The sequence below is a fragment of the Leopardus geoffroyi genome, chromosome C1 (genome assembly GCF_018350155.1).
Source record: "Leopardus geoffroyi isolate Oge1 chromosome C1, O.geoffroyi_Oge1_pat1.0, whole genome shotgun sequence".
In the NCBI taxonomy this organism is placed as follows: domain Eukaryota; kingdom Metazoa; phylum Chordata; class Mammalia; order Carnivora; family Felidae; genus Leopardus; species Leopardus geoffroyi.
Window position 1 is genome coordinate 77,172,593 of NC_059328.1, and position 19,517 is coordinate 77,192,109.

The 19,517-nt window shown below is 35.9% G+C and overlaps 1 protein-coding gene across 36 annotated transcripts in view; it reads right to left on the bottom strand.

The window, feature by feature from the left end:
- Positions 1-19,517, bottom strand: part of ZNF644 (zinc finger protein 644) — a 105,764-nt gene that overhangs the window by 78,723 nt on the left and 7,524 nt on the right. For 13 of the 36 annotated variants that reach the window (XM_045478231.1, XM_045478219.1, XM_045478239.1 and 10 more), the window contains one exon: positions 3,172-3,776. The exons of 18 other annotated variants lie outside the window; for them this stretch is intronic. The gene's annotated coding sequence lies outside the window, so the exon portion shown is untranslated. Of the gene's footprint in view, positions 1-1,094; positions 1,249-3,171; positions 3,777-19,517 lie in introns of all 36 variants that reach the window. 5 more of the 36 variants (XM_045478243.1, XM_045478210.1, XM_045478233.1 and 2 more) reach the window with 2 other exon arrangements.

Sequence of the window (19,517 nt, forward strand, 5' to 3'; positions counted from 1 at the left end):
GCCTCCTCTAATCTGCTGGAGGATAACAGGACAGCACAAATGTCCCACCAAAGGCCACCCTAGGGAACTCAGTCAAGAGCACCAACGCCACCTTCCTGACCTGCTGCTGAATGCAGACTCATAAATGAGTCCAGGCAAGACCAGAAATACTGCCGAGCTGACTTACAGACTTGTTTTAACAATAAAGGTTTGTCCTAAACCACCAAGTTTTAGAGTACAAGTAAAACCCTGAATTGCAAGTAACTTGGTCTGTGAGTGTTCCGCAAGACCAGCAAACATTTCTAATAAATTTTAAAACAAGTGATGTCTTGCAATTTGAGTAGTAGGTGACACCGAATGTCACATGATCACAACTGAGCCAATGGTTCTTGAATTTGCTTTGCTATACAAGTGCTTTGGATTATAAGCATTTCCACAACAAATTATGCTCACAAACCAAGGTTTTACTATAGTCTATTACACAGTAACAGCAAACTGATACAACTCAATCCTAAAGAAACCAAATTAAATTATTCTTATCCCTAGAAGGGTTATTTTTATTTTTCTTAAGCATTTAAAAAAAATTTTAATGTTTATTTTTGAGAGAGACAGAGCATGAGTGGGTGAGTGGCTGAGAGAGAGGAAGGCACAGAATCAGAACTGGGGCTTAAACTCACGAACTGTGAGATCATGACTTGAACCGAAGCTGAACACTCAACCAACTGAGCCACCCAGGAGTCGCTAGAAGAGTTATTTTAGATTAACAATTGACCTCAATTTTTGAAGGCAAGGAAAAAAGAGACATAAAAGTCTCTTTTACTCTTTTATTAGCAGTGACTCTACAAAACATCTTGTGAGTTTGTCAATTTCAAGAGACATATAAACTGAGCAAAATCCTTTTTACAAGTAACGTTACCAGTCAACTATTATTTTTTGTGAAATTCTGTTGCTAGACAGCTTTACTAGATATAACCATATAATGAAAATTTTCAGGGTCCTCCAAAATGATCTATGAAAACTATTAACGAGCAATCTGCTTTCTTACCTAACATCCTTTTTCCGATTTATGTTAATGGCACCCTTACTGCCCATTAATAAAACACTCTTCACTCAACTGTTAAAATGGCACCATAGGCCTCTGGACTGAGGGATGAACAAGTGGCATCCAGGCTGATGAGAATTCCTCAGGCAGCCACAGCAATTTGTTCATAGATGAGGAGGCAGGCCAGTGTGGGAAATTGGGAATCCTTCCCAGGATGTTTCCAAGTACTAGGAAAGATACACTCTTCAGTGGAAATAACAGCCATGAGAATTATGTATGTCAGAGCAGCCAGCAGCATCTCTGCCATGTCACAACATACTTAGTAATGAAGCCACCATAGAAAAAACCCAAGTCAAAAGCTTTAATCATTACCATAATGACACTATATGCACCCATCAATCCAAACATTCTCGAAATAACTGTAGTAATAGCAGAATAGTAAAGAACTTATCAATCCTCCTACTGAAGTACCTACTGGAGAAACTGAACAAAATATTTAAAAAACTATCAATTTGAAGGCACCAAAAAGTTAACACAACAGTAAAGAATGACCTGGCCAAGATCCAAGATGGGATGGAAACCTACTGATACAAACCCAGCATCCAAGGATGTTTCTTTGCCTTGGGGGTTTTTACCAATACAGATGAGGCAGCTGAGAAACTGATCATAATTTCTGACATTGTTTTAGAGCTAAGGGGACCAAAACAGGAATGCAAGGTTCAGAAATGGTGGGAGCCATCCTGAATACTGCCTGCTATTAAACTGAGACTCCAAAGGACTAAACTCTAGTGAACCAGAAGTAAACAAGTCCTTGCATGTACTGCAGCCCTACCTAAAGACTTTAGCTGAGCAAATTAAAACAAAAACAAACAAACAAAACAAACTCAATCCCTAAAATTTAAATAAAGTAATCCCAGATTGCTGGTCACCCCAGGTGAGGCACAAGCAAACAAAAATTATCTCTGGAAAAAGATAATACAGAATTATTATCAGATTTTAGGCCTGGAGAAGCAGCTGAAAATATAAATAGAAATTTAAGTGAGAGAACTAGCAGCGAGAGAACCAGAGAAGTAGTGAAAAAATTATCAGTATAAACTTTGCTAAATCACCAGATGACTGATGAACGAAGTATGTAAAGAGAACTGCAGGGGTCAAGGGAAAAAAATCTGGCATTGGCCAGTATTTTTACACTTGAAAAACAGAGCTGTACTACTGATGCTTTTTCAACAGAGTGCATTTCTCAAGTGTGCACCATTTGGGCAACAAGAAGGTGAAGCCTTACAAGGCTGAAGTGCCAGAGGACAGAACCATAGCCCAGGAGAACAGATGAAAACTAGTGGAATCCCTAGAAGAAAACCACAGGGCAAGCATCAAAATCAGACTATAAACCTCACCCAACAAATCTCAGAAAAACACTAACAGAAACCGGAGTCACTAAAACATGTTAATATAATGTCCAGTTTTCAAGCAAAATTATATCCTACACAAAGAAAGAGGAGATTGTGATCCATACTCAGGAAAAAAAGGGGAGTCAATTGATACATTTGGAAACTGGCAAATGGGAACTAAAACCACTACCCACTCTCTAAAATGACTAAAATTAAAGATTAACAATATAAAGTGTTGGTAAAATTGAAATGCAAAAGTGTTGATGAGATTGTAAATTGTTACAAAACACTTTGGAAAGAAGTTAGTATCTTCTGACATTAAACATAAATGTACCCTAAAACCAAGCTATTAAACTCCTGGATATTTACTCAATATAAATGTGTGCATGAGTGCACAAGGAGACACGCACAAGTAAATACATAGCAGCATTATCCATAAAAGCCTAAAAAGCCTAAAAAGTAGAAACAATCCAAGTTTCCACAAATAACAAAATGGATAAATTGTAGGATATTCATATAATGTACTGTACTATACAGGCATACCTGAAAAGCAGCATGGGTTCAGTTCCAGACCATCACAATAAAGCAAAATAGTAAAGTGAGTAAAATGATTTTTTGGTTTCCCAGTACATATAAAAGTTATGTATACACTATACTACAGTCTATTAAGTGTGCAATAGCATTATGTCTAAAAAAAGTACATACCTTAATTTTATATTATATTATTATATTTTTAATATTTTATTGCTAAAAAATACTAACCATTTTCTGAGTTATCAATGAGTCATAATCTTTTTGCTGGTCTTGCCTCAGAGTTGATAGATGCTGACTGATTAGGGTGGTGGCTACTGAAGGTTGGGTGGCTGCGGCAATTTCTTAAAATAAGACAAGTTTGCCACATCAAATGAGTCTTCCTTTCATGAACTATTTCTCTGTAGCAAGTGATGCTGTTTGAAAACAATTTAGCCACAGTAAAATTTCTTTGAAAAATGGAGCCAGTCCTCTCAAACCCGCTGTTGCTTTATCAAGTTTATATAATATGTAAATCCTCTGTTGTCATTTCAACAATCTGCACAGCATCTTCACCACTGGAGTGCATCTTTAAAAAGCACTTTCTTTGCTCATCCCTATGAAGAAACTCTTCACCTGTTCAAGCTTTATCATGAGATTGCAGCCATTCAGTCACACCTTCGGGCTCCACTTCTAGTTGTCTTGCTATTTCCACCACACCTGAAGTTACTTCCTCCACTGAAGTCATGAACCTCTCTCCAAGTCATCCATGAGGGTTGAATTCAGCTTCTTCCAAATTGCTGTCCATGTTGTTATTATGACCGCTTCTCATGAATTATGAATGTTCTTAATGGCATCTAAAATGGTGAATCCAGGTTTTATTTTTTTATTTTAGAGACAGGTAAGAGAGAGTACGCACGCAAGCAGGGGAGAGGTGCAGAGGGAGAGAAAGAATCTTAAGCAGGCTACAGGCTCAGTGCAGAGCCCAATGCAGGGCCCAATTCCATGACCCTGGGATCATGACCTGTGCTGAAATCAAGAGTCGTATGCTCAACTGACTGAGCTACCCCGGCGCCCCTGAATCTAGGTTTTCAATTTACTTTGTTCATATCTATCTTTGGAATCACTATGGCATCTACAGTCTTACAAAATGTACTTTTTAAATAAGACTTGAAATTACTCCTTGATCCATGGGCTGCAGAATGGATGTTGTGTTAACAAACATGAAAACAACATTCACCTCATTACACATCTTTGTCAGAGCTCTTGACCAGGTGTATTGTCAGTAATATTTACAAAGGAATCTTTTTTCCTAGGAGTAGGTCAAACAGTAGGCTTAACATAGTCAATGAAACATGTTATAAAAAGATGTGCTGTCAACCATGCTTTGTTATTGCATTTATAGAGCACAGGCAGAGTAGATGTAGTGTAATTCTTAAGGGCCTTAGGATTTTTAGAATGATAAATGAGCACTGGTTTCACCAGCTGCATTAGCCCCCAACAAGAGTCAACCAGCTCTTTGACGTTTGAAGCCAGGCAATGGCTTTTCCTCTCTAGCTATGCAAGCCCTAGATGGCATCTTCTTCCACTAGAAGGCTGCTTTGTCAATAATGACAATCTGTTGTTTAGTGTAGCCACCTTTGTTAATTATCTTACCTAGATATCTTCTGAATAACTTGCTGCAGCTTCTATATCAGCGCTTGCTGCTTCACCTTGCACTTTTATGTTCTAAAGAAGGCTTCTTTCTTTAAACCTCACAAACCAAAATCTGCTAGCTCCAAACAGTTTTTCTGCAGCCTTTCACCTCTCAGCCTTTCCAGAATTGAAGAGAGGGATTTGCTCTGTAATTAAATGCTCTATCCCTGAGCTATCTCCCCTGAAGGGCCTTGCTCTGGATAAGGCTTTGGCTTAAGGGAATGTTGTGGCTGATTTGATCTTCTATCCAAACCACTAAAACTTTCAACCATATCAGCAATAAGGCTGTTTCATTTTCTTATTATTCATGTGTTCACTGATGTAGCACTTTTAATTTCTTTCAAGAACTTTTCCTGTGCATTCACACATTAACTGACACAAGAGGCCTAGCTTTCAGTCTATCTCAGCTTTTGACATGCCTTCCTTACTAAGCCTAATCATTTCCAGGTTCTGAGTTAAAGTGAGAGACGTGCAACTCTTCCTTTCACTTAAAAACTTAGAAGCCATTGTAGGATTATTAATTGGCCTATTTTCAATATTGTGTCTCAGGGAATAGGGAGGCTCAAATAAAGGGAGAGAAACGGGAACAGCCAGCCAGTCAGTGGAGCAATCAGAACACAACCAACATTTATTAAGTTTACCATGCCATGGTGGTTTCTGGCACCCCAAAGCAACTATAGTAGTGACATCAACAATAACTGGTCACAGATCATCGTAAGAAATATAGCAATAAAGTGTGTGAAATGTTGTGAGAATTACCAAAATGTGACACAAAAACATGACGTAAAGCAAATGCTGTTGGAAAACTGGTGCTGACAGACTTGCAGATACAGGGTTGCCACAAACCTGAAATTTATAAAATAAATAAATAAATAAAATGCACTTGCATGGCTCAACAAAATGTGATAAAATGAGGTATGCCTGTAGAGCAACGAAACTGAATGAACTACAATTTTATGTGAAAATATAAATGATTCTCACAAATAATGCTGAAAAAAGCCAAGATCCACTTATGCAAATTTCATTAATAGGAAAAAATAAATACCTCAAAAATGTATCTTTAAGTAATAAAAATATAAAACAAAAAAGTGACTACCATAAAAGGTAGGATGGTAGCCTCCCAAAGACAAGGGGGGAGGCTGATTGGGAGGGAACAGAGTGGAAGGACTGGCAATGTGTTAAATTCTTGACTAGGGGTTAAGAAGGTATGCACTTCTGAATTCTAAAGTTGTACATTTTTACCATGTGTTATTCTGAGAATTTTTTTCCACATTAAAAACATTACAATATTAAAAATATAGACATTTAAGGCTTTGAATTTTCCCCTGAGTAAAGCATTGGCATTATACTATTTTGTTTTTACTTTAATTAAAATTATTCAAATACATTATTTTAAGATTTCAATTAAAGCTTGTTATGAAAATCAAGACTACCTACCACCCCTTCTCTAACCATCCCTCCCCTACCCCTGATTTCTAAACAATGTAGTTATACTTGTATGTGGATTTTTCACTTTGGATCTGACCGAACCCTACATGAGAAAATGAATTAACTCCTTGTATTCCTTCTATATTTTCTAAAACCTCCTCAAAGCCCTATTGAGGATGGCTAGCTGAATTTTCCACAAAAGTGTAAAAGCAATTCAATGGAGAAAAAATGTCTTTTCAACAGTTGGTGCTACAGCAACTGAATATACAGACAGAAGAAAAAGAGGATACCAACTTAAATCTTACACTCTATACCAATATTAACTCAAAATGTATTATAGATTTAAACATAAAATGTAAAACTATTAATCCTGTAGAAGACAGAAAAATCATCAGGATCTAGACCTAGAAAAAGAGTTCTTAGAAATAACACCAAAAGCATGATCCACAAAAGAAAAAACTTGATAAGCTGGACTTCATCAAAACAAAAAACTTTTACCCTTCGAAAGATCCTGTTAAGCTGATTAAAAAGTGACAGAGTTGGAGAAAGTATTTGTAAACTACATTAACAAAAGACTGCCATCTAAAACAGAATATAGAACTCTCAAAACTCAACAGTAAGACATAAGCAAAAATATCAAAATAAGGACATTTGAAAAGCATCATCTCCATTAAACCAAGAAGAACACTGGCAAAAATAGTGTCAACATTTTCCAAACTAGAAATTAACCAAAGGCTTGCAGCAATCTGGGGAGAATTTATTCAAGAAAGATAGCTATATTTTAGTAAGACCAGCAAACTGTGGCATTTTTATTTTGCCCTATTCCCAGCCTCCCACTCCAGCTTTATAGTAGCTTTGAAAGTCAACAGTCCACAAACCTGGTGAAAACGAACAGCCTGGCAGTTCTATCAGGGGGGCAGAAGAAGGTGGACTGCCTCTACTACTACATTCCCAGAGGACTGTCATTATTTGACATGTCTGGTGGTTTCCTGGAAGACCCCACTCCCAAAGCTATCTCAATTTGACCTCAGAGCTCCCTCCATGCAAAACAAAACAAAACAAAACAAAACTCTTTGCCCCAAGGGTATTTGTCCAAAACTATCAGAGGCAATTGTTTCATATTGCAGCTGACCAAGGCAGTGGATAACACTTGAGACAAACAATAGGCTAACCAAAAGAGCTTAAAAAGAAAAACTGGGTGCTTCAAAAAGTTCCAAAATATTCCTGAGAATCTAGATGGTCATATGTAAGCACAGGTATGTGCACATGCTCAGGAAAAAACTGACAAGGCCCTAAGCACTCACCTCTGGCTAACGTGAAGCTCTACACAAGCAGCAAGTTAAGAGTAAGGCAAAGTTACAAAATTCTCTTCTGAATGCTGAAGGCCCCAACACACACAGACCTTCTCAACAAAAACTGGGAGACTCACTGATTCCAGGTATTTAAGGACACCTCTGTTGAATTATTAGTTGAACACTAAGCTCACTGAGTAGAGACTTCAGTGGTCACCCATGTTAAAGAAAGCAGATTTTACTCAATTCAATTTTGTTTATTAGTTCAGAATAAACAAACAGAAACAAACAGTAACAACAACAAACACTGGGGAGGGGAGAATATCTGATTATCAAAGCTTCCACATTATTAAAAATTTAGTTTTCAACAAAAAAACAGTAACACTTAAAAAAAAAAAGACTTAAAAGAAAATCGTTCATATACATGGGAAAACAAAGACAGTCAATATAAAGTGTCCAAGGAAACACAGACATTAGACTTAACCACATTCACAAATCGCTTATTTTAAACATGTTCAAAGAACTAAAGGAAATCTATGTCTAACAAACCAAAGGAAAGTTATGAGATAGATGTCCCACAAATAGAAAATATAAATAGATATAAATCATGATAAAGAATAAAAAAATTCTGGAGTTGAAATGTAAAAAATTTTAGTGAAATTAAAACTTCACTAGAAATTTTCACCAGATATGAACAGGCAAAAAAAGAAATCAGTGAATCTGAAGATAAGTCAATTGTGATTAACTTCTCTGAAAACAGAAAGAAAAATCAAAGATTTAAAAAAAAAAAAAAAAAAAAAGAGGAGTCTAAGATACCTGGGGGACACCATTAAGCATGTCAACATACACATAATGGGAGTCCCAGAGAGAGGGGGAGGGAGGGGGAGAGAGAGAGAGAGAGAGAGAGAGAAGAGAAAAGGGCAGAAAAAATATCTGGGGTGCCTGAATGGCTCAGTTAGTTAAGTGTCTGACTTTTCATTTTGGCTCAGGTCATGATCTCATGGTTTGTGGGTTCGAGCCCATGTCGTGCTCAGTACTGACAGTGTGGAGCCTGCTTGGAATTCTCTCTGCCTCTCTCTCTGCTCCTCCCCTACTTGCTATCTCTCTCTCTCTAAATAAACATTAAAAAAAACACCAATATCTAAATAAATGACTGAAAAGTTCCCTAAATATTAACCTTACATCCAAAAAACTCAATGAACTACTATAAATAAACTAAAAAACCAGAGAATCCTGAAATAACCAAGAGATAAGTGACTTGTCATGTATAGAGATCCTCCATAAAATTAATAATTTCTCACCAGAAACCATGGAAGCCAGAAAGGCAAAGGGAAGACATATTCAAAGTACTGAAAAAGTAATACTATCAACCAAGAATTCTTTAACTACTTTTCAAAAAATGAAGGCGAAATTAAGACATTCCCAGATAAACAAAAACTGACAGAACTGGTTGCCAGGAGACCTAATATACAAGAAATACTGAAAGGTGTCCTTAAGGCTGAAATGAAAGGACGCTAGACCATAACTTGAATCCACCTGAAGAATAATGAGCACAGTAAAGGTAGCTAGATAAGTAAATATTAAACATACAATATAAAATATACATAAAATATATTATATAAAATATAGAACATTAAATAACTTTTAATTTTGTAACTTTTTTCTTCTGATTTAAGAGACATATAGAGACATAATTTGCATGAGAATAATAGCACAAAGGACAGAGAAGAAATGGAGCTATACAGGAGAAAATTTTTTGTATATTATTGAAATTAAGTTGCTATTAATCTGAACTAGATTGAAGTAAAGTTATTAATTGCAATTCCCAGGACAACCACAATGAAAAAATATATAGTGAAAAAAAACTAATAAGGGATTTAAATGGTACTACAAAATAATCTATTTAGAACAAAGGAAGGTAACAGTAGAGGAAAAAAGAACAACAGAAAAAAACCTTAAGACAAACACAAAACAAGTAACAAAATAGTGGACATAAATCCTCCCTTATCAGTAACTATATTAAATGCAAATAAACTTGATGTTCCAATCAAAAAGAAGTGACTGACAGAATGTGTAAAAAAAGACAACCCAATTATACATTATCTAAAAGAGATGATACACTGTAGGTTCAAAGACACTTTTGATTCAAATAAACTTCAAGTAAAAGGATGGAAAAAGATATACCAAGCAATCTATAACCAAGAAAAAGAGCTGGAATGGCTATACTCTTTTTTTTTTTTTTAGAGAGACAGAAGGGAAGGGGTAGAATCTTAAGCAAGCTCCACGCTCAGCACAGAACCTGAGACAGGGCTCAATCCCATGATACTGGGATCATGACTGAGCCCAAATCAAGAGTTGGACACTCAACTGATTGAGCTACCCAGGTACCCCAGGAATGGCTGTACTCTTATCACACAAAATAGACATTAAAAAAAATGTTACTAGAGACGACAAAGAAGGACATTTTATAATGATAAAAGGGTCAATTCATCAAAAATTATAGATCAGCTATAAACATATATACTCCTAAGAATAAAGACTCAAACATATGAAACAGAAACATAAAACTGAAAGGAAAATTAGACAACAGACAAAAACAAACAAAAATAGTTGGGAGACTTATTTTTTTTTTTTTCAAAGTTTATTTATTTTTGGGACAGAGAGAGACCGAGCATGAACGGGGGAGGGGCAGAGAGAGAGGGAGACACAGAATCGGAAACAGGCTCCAGGCTCTGAGCCATCAGCCCAGAGCCCGACGCGGGGCTCGAACTCACGGACTGCGAGATCGTGACCTGGCTGAAGTCGGACGTTTAACCGACTGCGCCACCCAGGCGCCCGGCGGGAGACTTATTTAACTCACTTCCAATAATGGATAGGGCCAGAACAAAAAAACAAACAAACAAACAAAAAAGCAAACAAAACAACACAAGGAAACAGAAGACTTTAACACTATAAACTAACTAGGCTTGACAGGTACAGGATTCTCCGCTCAAAACAGCAGAACACTTCCTTCTCAAGTGTACATGAACATTCTCCAGTATAAGCTATATGTTAGGCAATAATACAAGTCTCAAGAACTTTAAAGGAATAAAATAATACAAAGTATGTTCTCCAAACACCAGGGAATGAAACTAGAAAGCAGTTACAGAAGGAAATTTGGGAAATTAATATGTGGAAATTAAGCAACAAACTCCTAAAAAACAAGAAGGAAATCACACAGGAAAATTATAAAATACGTTAAGATTAAAACAAAAGCACAACACACCAAAATTTAAATGATGAAGTGAAAGCAGTGTTTAAAGGGAAATTTATAGCTATATATGACTACATTTAAAAAGATCTCAATTCAAAAACCTACACTTTGACCTTAAAAAAAACAGAAAAAGAACAAACTAAACCCAAAACAGGCAGATGAAGAAAATAAAGATTACAGCATAAATAAATGAAACAGAGAACAGAAAAATAATACAGAACAATCAATGAAACCAAAAGTTGGTTCTTTGAAAACATCAATGAAGTTTACAAGCCTTCAGCTAGGCTGCCAAGAAAAAAAAAAAAAAGACAAATTATTATAATCAAGAATGATAAAGGGATCATTACTACTGGTGTTATAATAATAAAAATGATTATATGGGAACATTAGGAACAACTGTATAGCAACACATTAAATAACCTAGATAAAATGGACAAATTTTTAGGGGGAAAAACTACTGAAACTGATTCAAGAAGGGGTAGAAAATCCAAATAGCATTATAAGTTAAAGAGATTAAATAAGGAAAAAATTTACCAAAAGTAAAGCAGGATTAGATGGATTCTCTGGTACAATCTACCTTTAAACCAAACGTTTAAAGAATTGACACCAATGCTCCACAAACTCTTCCTCAAAAAAGAAGAGGAAGGAACATTTCCTAATTCATTTTATGAAGCCATTACCTTCATACCAAAACCAAGACATCACAGGAAAAGAAAACTACATATAAACGTCCCTTTTGAATAAAATCACAAAAATCCCATTTTGTGTTCATGCACACACACCTTTCTGAAGACATACCATCTAGATCCCCTTTGCTTCTCGTTCCAATCTAAATTAATAACTCTCAGACCTGCTGCACAGCCACACTCCTTGGATCTCCCTTCACCATTATTTTAGGTATGCATTCTTTTTACTTATCTCCTGTACTGGATCCTATTTCCTGGATAATCCCTCTTTTTGATTTACCTCATCATTTTGATAAAGTCCACGTCCTCTAGTAACTTCCTGAGATAGAGTGCAATTGAAATAAATATTCCAACGACCTCATATGTTTCATAACTTTAGCCTACTCCCACACTTGACAGCTTGGCAAGGTATAGAATTAGTTTGGAAATACCTTTCCTTCAAATGCTTTGAAGGCATTATTCCATTAACAATTACTTTTCATTGTTACTGATTCCTAACCCCTTTTATATGCTTCAAACGGGAAAGCTCTTAGGAACTTCCTTTTATTTCTAATGTCTGAAATTTCACCATGATGTACTTTGATGTGGGTTCTTCCCCCCTAGTCACTATGCGGAGCATTCCGTGCACCCTGTCAGTATGAAAATCCAAGTTTTTTGTTCAATTATTAATTTCCTCCACACATTTTTTTTCCCATTCTGTAATTCTCATTTTTTACATGTTGAATTCACCAAGTATGATCCTCTCATATTCTTACCTTCTACTTTGTATCTCTTTTTGTCCTGCTTTCTGGAAGATTTCCTCAACTTTATCTTCCAACCTTCTACTAAGTATTTAACATTCTAAATTTCTAGCTTTTCTATTAATGTCATATCCTGTACTTCCAATCCTTCTATTATTTCATATTCTAAATGTCTAAGAGCTTTTCTTTGTTTTCTGAGGATTCTTTTTAAAGCAAGCATCCTTTCTTGCTTCAAAGATAGAATTTATCTTACTTCCAAACATATTCCAGTAACTTTTTTTCTTCTTGAACTGTTTCTATTTCTTTCTCTTTCATACTGAGGTTATCTTCAAATGATCCTTAATGTCATATTTGAAAATGAAACATTTAAAGGCTGTCTATAAATTGCGTTAATGGGTAGGTGTCATTGTAGGATGTGGACCAGTCTGGGCCATTTCTCTGGGTGAATCCACATCTGTTATTATCTGTTGGCCTTTTTTCCTGATCATTAGTTTGCTATAACAGGATTAATCTTCCAACCTCACATCTGGGGTTATAAGCCTAACACCCAGTATTCTCAGGACCAGTAGAGAAAAAGAGGCTGGGGAGGATTCCTGGATGTAGATTTCTAGTCAATACTATTTAGTATGACACCCTTAACCCAAGCTGTGTGTAGAGTTCTCCAGTACAGAGAAGAAACTTGAGGGTAAGAAACCCTCTCCTGGTATCATGAGTGTTGCTTATTTTTTATCATAGACTTTTGGACAATTCTTTCAAAAGTACCTGAAGCTACCAATTTCTGAAGAACCCCAGGATCTACGGCACCAATTCTAGGCCTTCCCCAAAAATAAGCGGAAAATTCAGTTTTCTCAGATCTACAAAATTAGTTACTACGTGTTGCTTTTCAGCCTCCAGAGTTTTCTGTGATCAACTTTTCAGTTTTCTTTGTCCCTGACACCCTATGCCTTTAAAAAAACAAACGAAAACCACTATTCCAATTCTAGTAGGGATAGCAAAGTAAATGAAAGTTTTTTAACCCATCATGTTTAAATGAATATTAATCTTATCTGTTTTTTCATGTCGTATACTCATTGTCGTTCATTTCTAAATAGTACGAAATTGAAGCTTAAATCCCAACAGGACACAGTTTTCATCATCCAAGCAAGTAGTTAACATCATTTTGGCTTTAATATCTAGTTTTATTGTTTAATCAAAAAAAAAAAAAAAATACTGGCCTACGCCATTCCTCTTATTTAGAACCCCATATTCTCTTTGAAACTCAAAACACGATTTTTTAAAAAATTCACAGGAATTTGAAAAGAATGTCGTATTCTCTGTTTGGAACAAAGGTTGACATACATCTTTTTTTTTTTTTTTTTTCAACGTTTATTTATTTTTGGGACAGAGAGAGACAGAGCATGAACGGGGGAGGGGCAGAGAGAGAGGGAGACACAGAACCGGAAACAGGCTCCAAGCTCTGAGCCATCAGCCCAGAGCCTGACGCGGGGCTCGAACTCCCAGACCGCGAGATCGTGACCTGGCTGAAGTCGGACGCTCAACCGACTGCGCCACCCAGGCGCCCCTGACATACATCTTTTAAATAAAATCTATTGCTATTCAAATCTTCATATCCTTAATTTGTTTATTTGACCTATTAATTTCTGAGAGGTAAATTAAACTCTCTTAAAAAGACTGGTGTTATTAATTTCTCTAAAGAAACATTACTTATTCTACTTCATGTTTCAATGCTGTTTATCACACACAATTTCAAGCTGATAGAGTTTAGTTCTAACTTTTTATTAATTAAAAAATTTCTTTTTTCACTCATTTTACTCTAGAAAAGGTTTTATCCTTTGCTTGATAGTGATGAACTTGTTTTAGTATTTCTGCCATTCCTTTGTTTTTTTTTTTTTAACTTTATTTGTTTTCAGAGAGACAGCGTGTGCACACTATAGCACGCAAGCTGGGGAGGAGCAGATGAGAGAGGGAGAGAGAATTCCAAGCAGGCTCTGCACTGGTAGTGCAGAGTCTGATATGGGGCTCTAACTTGTGAACTGTGACACCATGATTTGAGCCAAAATGCAGAGTCGAACGCTTAACAGACTGAGCTACCCAAGCACCCTGCCATTCCTTTATTTTTAATGATTTAGATTTCCTACTATGTCTTAGATACAACTCATAAAACTACACACCAAAAATTTTTAATCCAATCTGCAAAGGCAGGGAGTGAGGAGGACCAATTCCTGTTAAATTAAGAAAAAGCTGCTGGAAGGCTATCAGTTAATCAAACTTGACAGGGAGTTGGTAAGTCTTGGAAAATAAGATGAATCAGGAGGAAGGTGGACAAGCAATATCACACTAAAGGACATCTTCTTAGGATGCCATTTCTACCACTCTTAATGGCAGAGTCACCATTAAGGTATTCAATGCCATAGCACAAGATTTTTGATCCCATCATAGCCACAAATTATCTCTATCTCCTCCACCTCTTTTCTGTATGAGCTTTTCAGTAGGTTCAATGTATACGGAATAGTCAATCTGGCCTTTCAAACTGCAGCCTCTCCTCAAGCATGTGATGATTTTTCATTGCTTCTCAGCTTACGTAGACCCAAGCAGTGCACAAAGGTGGAAATAGGTCTATTTCTAAGAAGTTTCCAGGCACAAATGGGTAGAGACAGGGAAATATTTAAGAGGTTCAGGGGAGGGCTTTCATGCCAGCTTCCTATTCTCATATCAATAGTTCAGGATAATCAGAGAAGAGTAAATAGTTCTACTGTCATCCCATCTCACCCATACTCTTTATACCAAAATACCGATTTCAGAGATGATGGATGGATCTCTACTTCCAGTGACAATAGGGGACAGTCTATTCTCTTTTACTTTAGTTGATGTCTCAACAGGTAACTTGGACACAGTCAATGTACTTGCCTATTTTAATCATGTTGCCAGAAATCTCACTAACTTCTTTACTGAAATTAAGTCTTTATTAACTGTGACAACAGTTAAAATGTAAACTTGTTAAACTAAGACTAACATATTACCTTAAGTTCCTAGGCTCTATAAACTCCCAAATTCTGTTCTATTTAATAACTCTAAAAAAGGGAGATAAAAAATTTTAATTATTTTACTTCTAAACTTTTTCAAATTTTTCTAATTCTTTTCTTTTAAGAATAATCTTGGGGCACCTGGGTGGCTCAGTCGGTTGAGTATCCGACTTCGGCTCAGGTCACGATCTCGCGGTTTGTGGGTTAGAGCCCTGCGTCGGGCTCTGTGCTGACAGCTCAGAGCCTGGAGCCTGCTTCAGAGTCTGTGTCTCCCTCTCTCTCTCTCTGCACCCCCCCCTCCCCCACCTCACACTCTGTCTCTCTCTCATTCAAAAATAAACATAAAAAAAATTTTTTTAATAAAAAAACAAGAATCTTACTATAAGACACAGTATCCATTCCATTTAAACACCCTTAAAAACCCCAATAAAGACAAACATCTTACATCTTAAATATCAAAAAATGCTACTGCTCAGAGGGAACTATAAGGATTATTTTTTCCCCTACCAACACACTGTGTTCTCAACTATTCCTAAATTTTGAAATAAGTATTTATTTTAAAACAAATTTAAACACTGGTATTCCAGATTATTAAATTTATTATCTGTTTTCCCACCAACTCCTATACCAATCAGAATGTCTCTTAAACCATGTCTAAAATATACTATTATAACTCAGAATACAACATTACAATTACAAGCTCTTCTTAATATTCAAGTAATTTTTTTTTTTAGTTCAAAGTACTAGCAATTCAGAAAATACCACTACAGCATAACTTCCTTGGATGTTACTTCATTTTCAAACCAAACTTAAAAGCTCATCAGTTTTTTAATAGAACAAGGTGAATGTATCCCAGTTAGTGTTAATAATTTATTTGCAAATTGTGTGTCCAAGTAAATTTATTTTCAATGAGACAATAAAAGTGTTCCATTCTTATTTTAACTTTGCATGACAAACAGGAGCCACATAGTTCACTTGCTTGATTTTAAAACTACCCATCCTTACTCTTCCCTCTCACCCACCAAGATAATAACCTCCAACTGGCCTTCCTCACTTCAATCTCTTCTCAAATCATGTTCTATCTGGCTGCTAATCTTTCTTTATTTTTATTCATTTATTTCTGTTCAGTGGCCTTAAGGAGTATCCCTTATCTCTAATTTCTAATCCAAACTTCTTTAGATTCCCCCAGTTCGGGCCACATCTTATCAAATTTATTCTTCATTACATTCATTTAAAATAGACTCTATTTTGAGTAAGGGAAACACTTACATTCCACAATTTCCATCTCTGTGCTTTTTTCACATAACTTTTCCCCTACACCTCTCCACCAATATTCCTTCCCTCTCCACCAATCTTCATACCACTTCTTCAAAACCTAGATTAGAAAAACATTTTTGCCAAGGAGCTTAATTAATTAGTCCAGTCTTACTAGATACCATTCATTTTATTTTCTGTCAACTCAGTAATTCAAATGCTTCATTATTAAGTGCTCTTCAAGTTGTGTCTTAAATCATAAGTTCTTCAGAGCAGGAACCATATCCTTTACTCCATATATTAGCATTCTTACCCTAGTAAGATATTAAGTGAATTCTGTATAATAACTACCCCAGTGAAAACAAGCAAAGGTTGAAGAACATACAACCACAAAAATAAGGTTTTTCTGCATACAAAAAAAATCCAATCTCCCAAAACTAAATACAAATATAACATTCATTTTCATCAAAACAACGCAAAAACATAGAACATACCCTTAAAAATATTTTTTCCATCTGGAGAAGTCAGCTCTTAAAGCTCTTAAGGCTGTTAATTAATAACATTCTAGTTGTTTTTGTTTGTGGTTTTCTAAATCTGGCCCAAAAGATATTATATAAAGTCTTAATATTTTCTAGATAATAACCACACTTTTTCAATGTCTAATCTAACCAATTTGCTTTAGCCTTCTGTACTTCATAAATGCAAAACCTACATAAGAGAAGTTGATATATAAGGTTTTATTTCAAGACAACTATAAAATTCTTAGGGCTACAGTATATTAAGCAAACTTACTACATATTTAAAAAAAACAAAACTTTATATATTCTCATTCATAAGTTCAAAAGCATTCATAATTCAAATGTTAATGAGAAAGTATTTTCATGTCCACTTCTGTACAAATTTACGAAACATATCTATTCTTCAAAACTAGGCATCTAGGATGTAAAGATACATATTTTCATTGTTAGGTACTGTTTCAACTTTATAAAATACATATTTGAGAAATAAAAATATTTCTCCCAAAAGCACCAATTGTTGCAGTAGTAAACAAGGCTTCTGCTGCTCAGTATTTATAAAAAACAATGTTGTAACCATTAATTCCGTTTGAAAAACAGAATTGATTCAAGCATTAGAAGTCAAAATCATGAATAATTCCACTTCAGTTTTCATTTTGTAAAGTGTCTCTCATGGATTTTAACCATTCAAATGTTTGTGTAACTGTCCTTAAGGTAACATTCTAGGTTCTTTACACATAAATAAATGTCAAAATCTTTCAGGTTAAGAATGCATACTTAACTGTAAACAGAAGTACACCAATTTACTCTTATCCCTACAATCACAATCAGAAACACTCAAATACCTTATTAAGTAACCTGCAATGCCTGAAAGCTAACTTACATAATGCCTAGAAGCTACTATTAAAAAGGTTCCAAAAGACCTCTATATTAGGAGGCAATCCAAGACCTCCTCTACCTACTTCTTGGCAATATGCCTAGAGAATACTGTAATGAAAGCAAGCCAGATAACTATGTTATCTGCAGAAGCAATTCAAATCTCTGCATTCTAAACAAATTTCTAGTCATAAAACTACCTTCTGAAGAATCAATATTAATGAAAACTAAGAAACACCTCTCTGATCTTGGTGTAAACCACACTGGAAAAAAAAAAAAGTAGAGCTATGGTACCAACCATCTATCAACTGATTACCTCCAAATTCACATAATGCCAAACAAGGACAGAAAAGACAGAGATTCAAGCCATCAACTCTACCCTTGGAAAGGAGGACAAATATGCCATAATCAAGTTCAAATATAAGCTAAACTTATTTATGGTGATAGAGACCAAAACAGTAGTCACTTTTGGAGGGGGAATTGGAAATTTTTTCCATATAGAAAATGTTTACTGTCTTTATCTGAGAAGTCGCGTGTGTATGCTTCTATGAAAAATTTCACTGAGGTGTAGTCATAAGATGTGTGCACTTCACTGTATGTTAAGTTATACCTAAATAAAACATATAAAAAATAACTTCAAAAAATGGTCAAATCTAAAAACCTTTTCTCAATTCAATTCCTTTTTGATCATTCTCCATCATACGGCTAATCAGAGAATACCAATATTCCCTAAGCACACTTTTTTCCCCTTAGAAGACCTACAAGACTTTGTGAGTACTCTTCTGCATTTTTCCTGTTCTGCCTCATGTGTGTGTGTGTGCACGCGCACGCATGCGTGTGTGTGTGTGTGCGCGCATATTTGAGAGAGAGAGAGAGAAAGGGAGAGAGAGAGAGAGAGAGAGAGAGAGAATGTAAGCAGGGTTGAGAAGGGCAGGGGGATGGGGGGTGGGAATCCCAAGCAGGCTCCACACACAGCATGGAGTCCACCACGAGGCTTGATCCCATGACCTCAGGGTCATCACCTGAGCCAAAATCAAGTCAGAAGTTCAACCAACTGAGCCACCCAAGTGCCCCTTGTTCTGCCTCATATTAACTCACTTAAATATTAATTTGATATTAACTGCTCATGTACAAGATTAGGCACCTTCCAACATACAATATCTCATACACACACATCCCCCATACTAAACAAATTCATTAAACTAGATTCAAGTCACTCTATTATCTGATTTCAAATTATGTCTCCTATTTTAATTCCCATCACTTTACAGATTTGTTCTCCAGCAGACTCTTTTCTTAGCTACCCTTTAAGGCTCATTTCAATTCCTACTTTATCCTTTCTCCATACGTGTACAGAACTAACTATATCTGTACTGTCCAATACAAAAGCCACGTCGCTACTAAGCACTTGTAGTCCGGCTAGTCTGAATTGAGATGTGCTTTAATTACAGAACACACACTTCTGATTCTGAGACCTGACGTGAAAAAAATGAATGCAGAATAGCTCAATTATTGGAATAATGTTTTGAATATACTGGGTTAAATAAAATACATTAATAAATTTAATTGTACCTATTTCTTTTCATTAAAAAAATTTTTTTAATGTTTATTTATTTTTGAAAGAGAGACACAGAGTGTGAGTGGAGGAGGGACAGAGAGGGACACACAGAATCTGAAGCAGGCTCCAAGCTCTGAGCTGTCAGCAGAGTCCGACGTGGGGCCCGAACTCAAGAACCATAGGATCATGGCCTGAGCCCAAGTCCGACACTTAACTGACTGAGCCACCCAGGCACCCCTCTTTTCATTTTTTAACATAGCTACAGAAAAATTTAAATC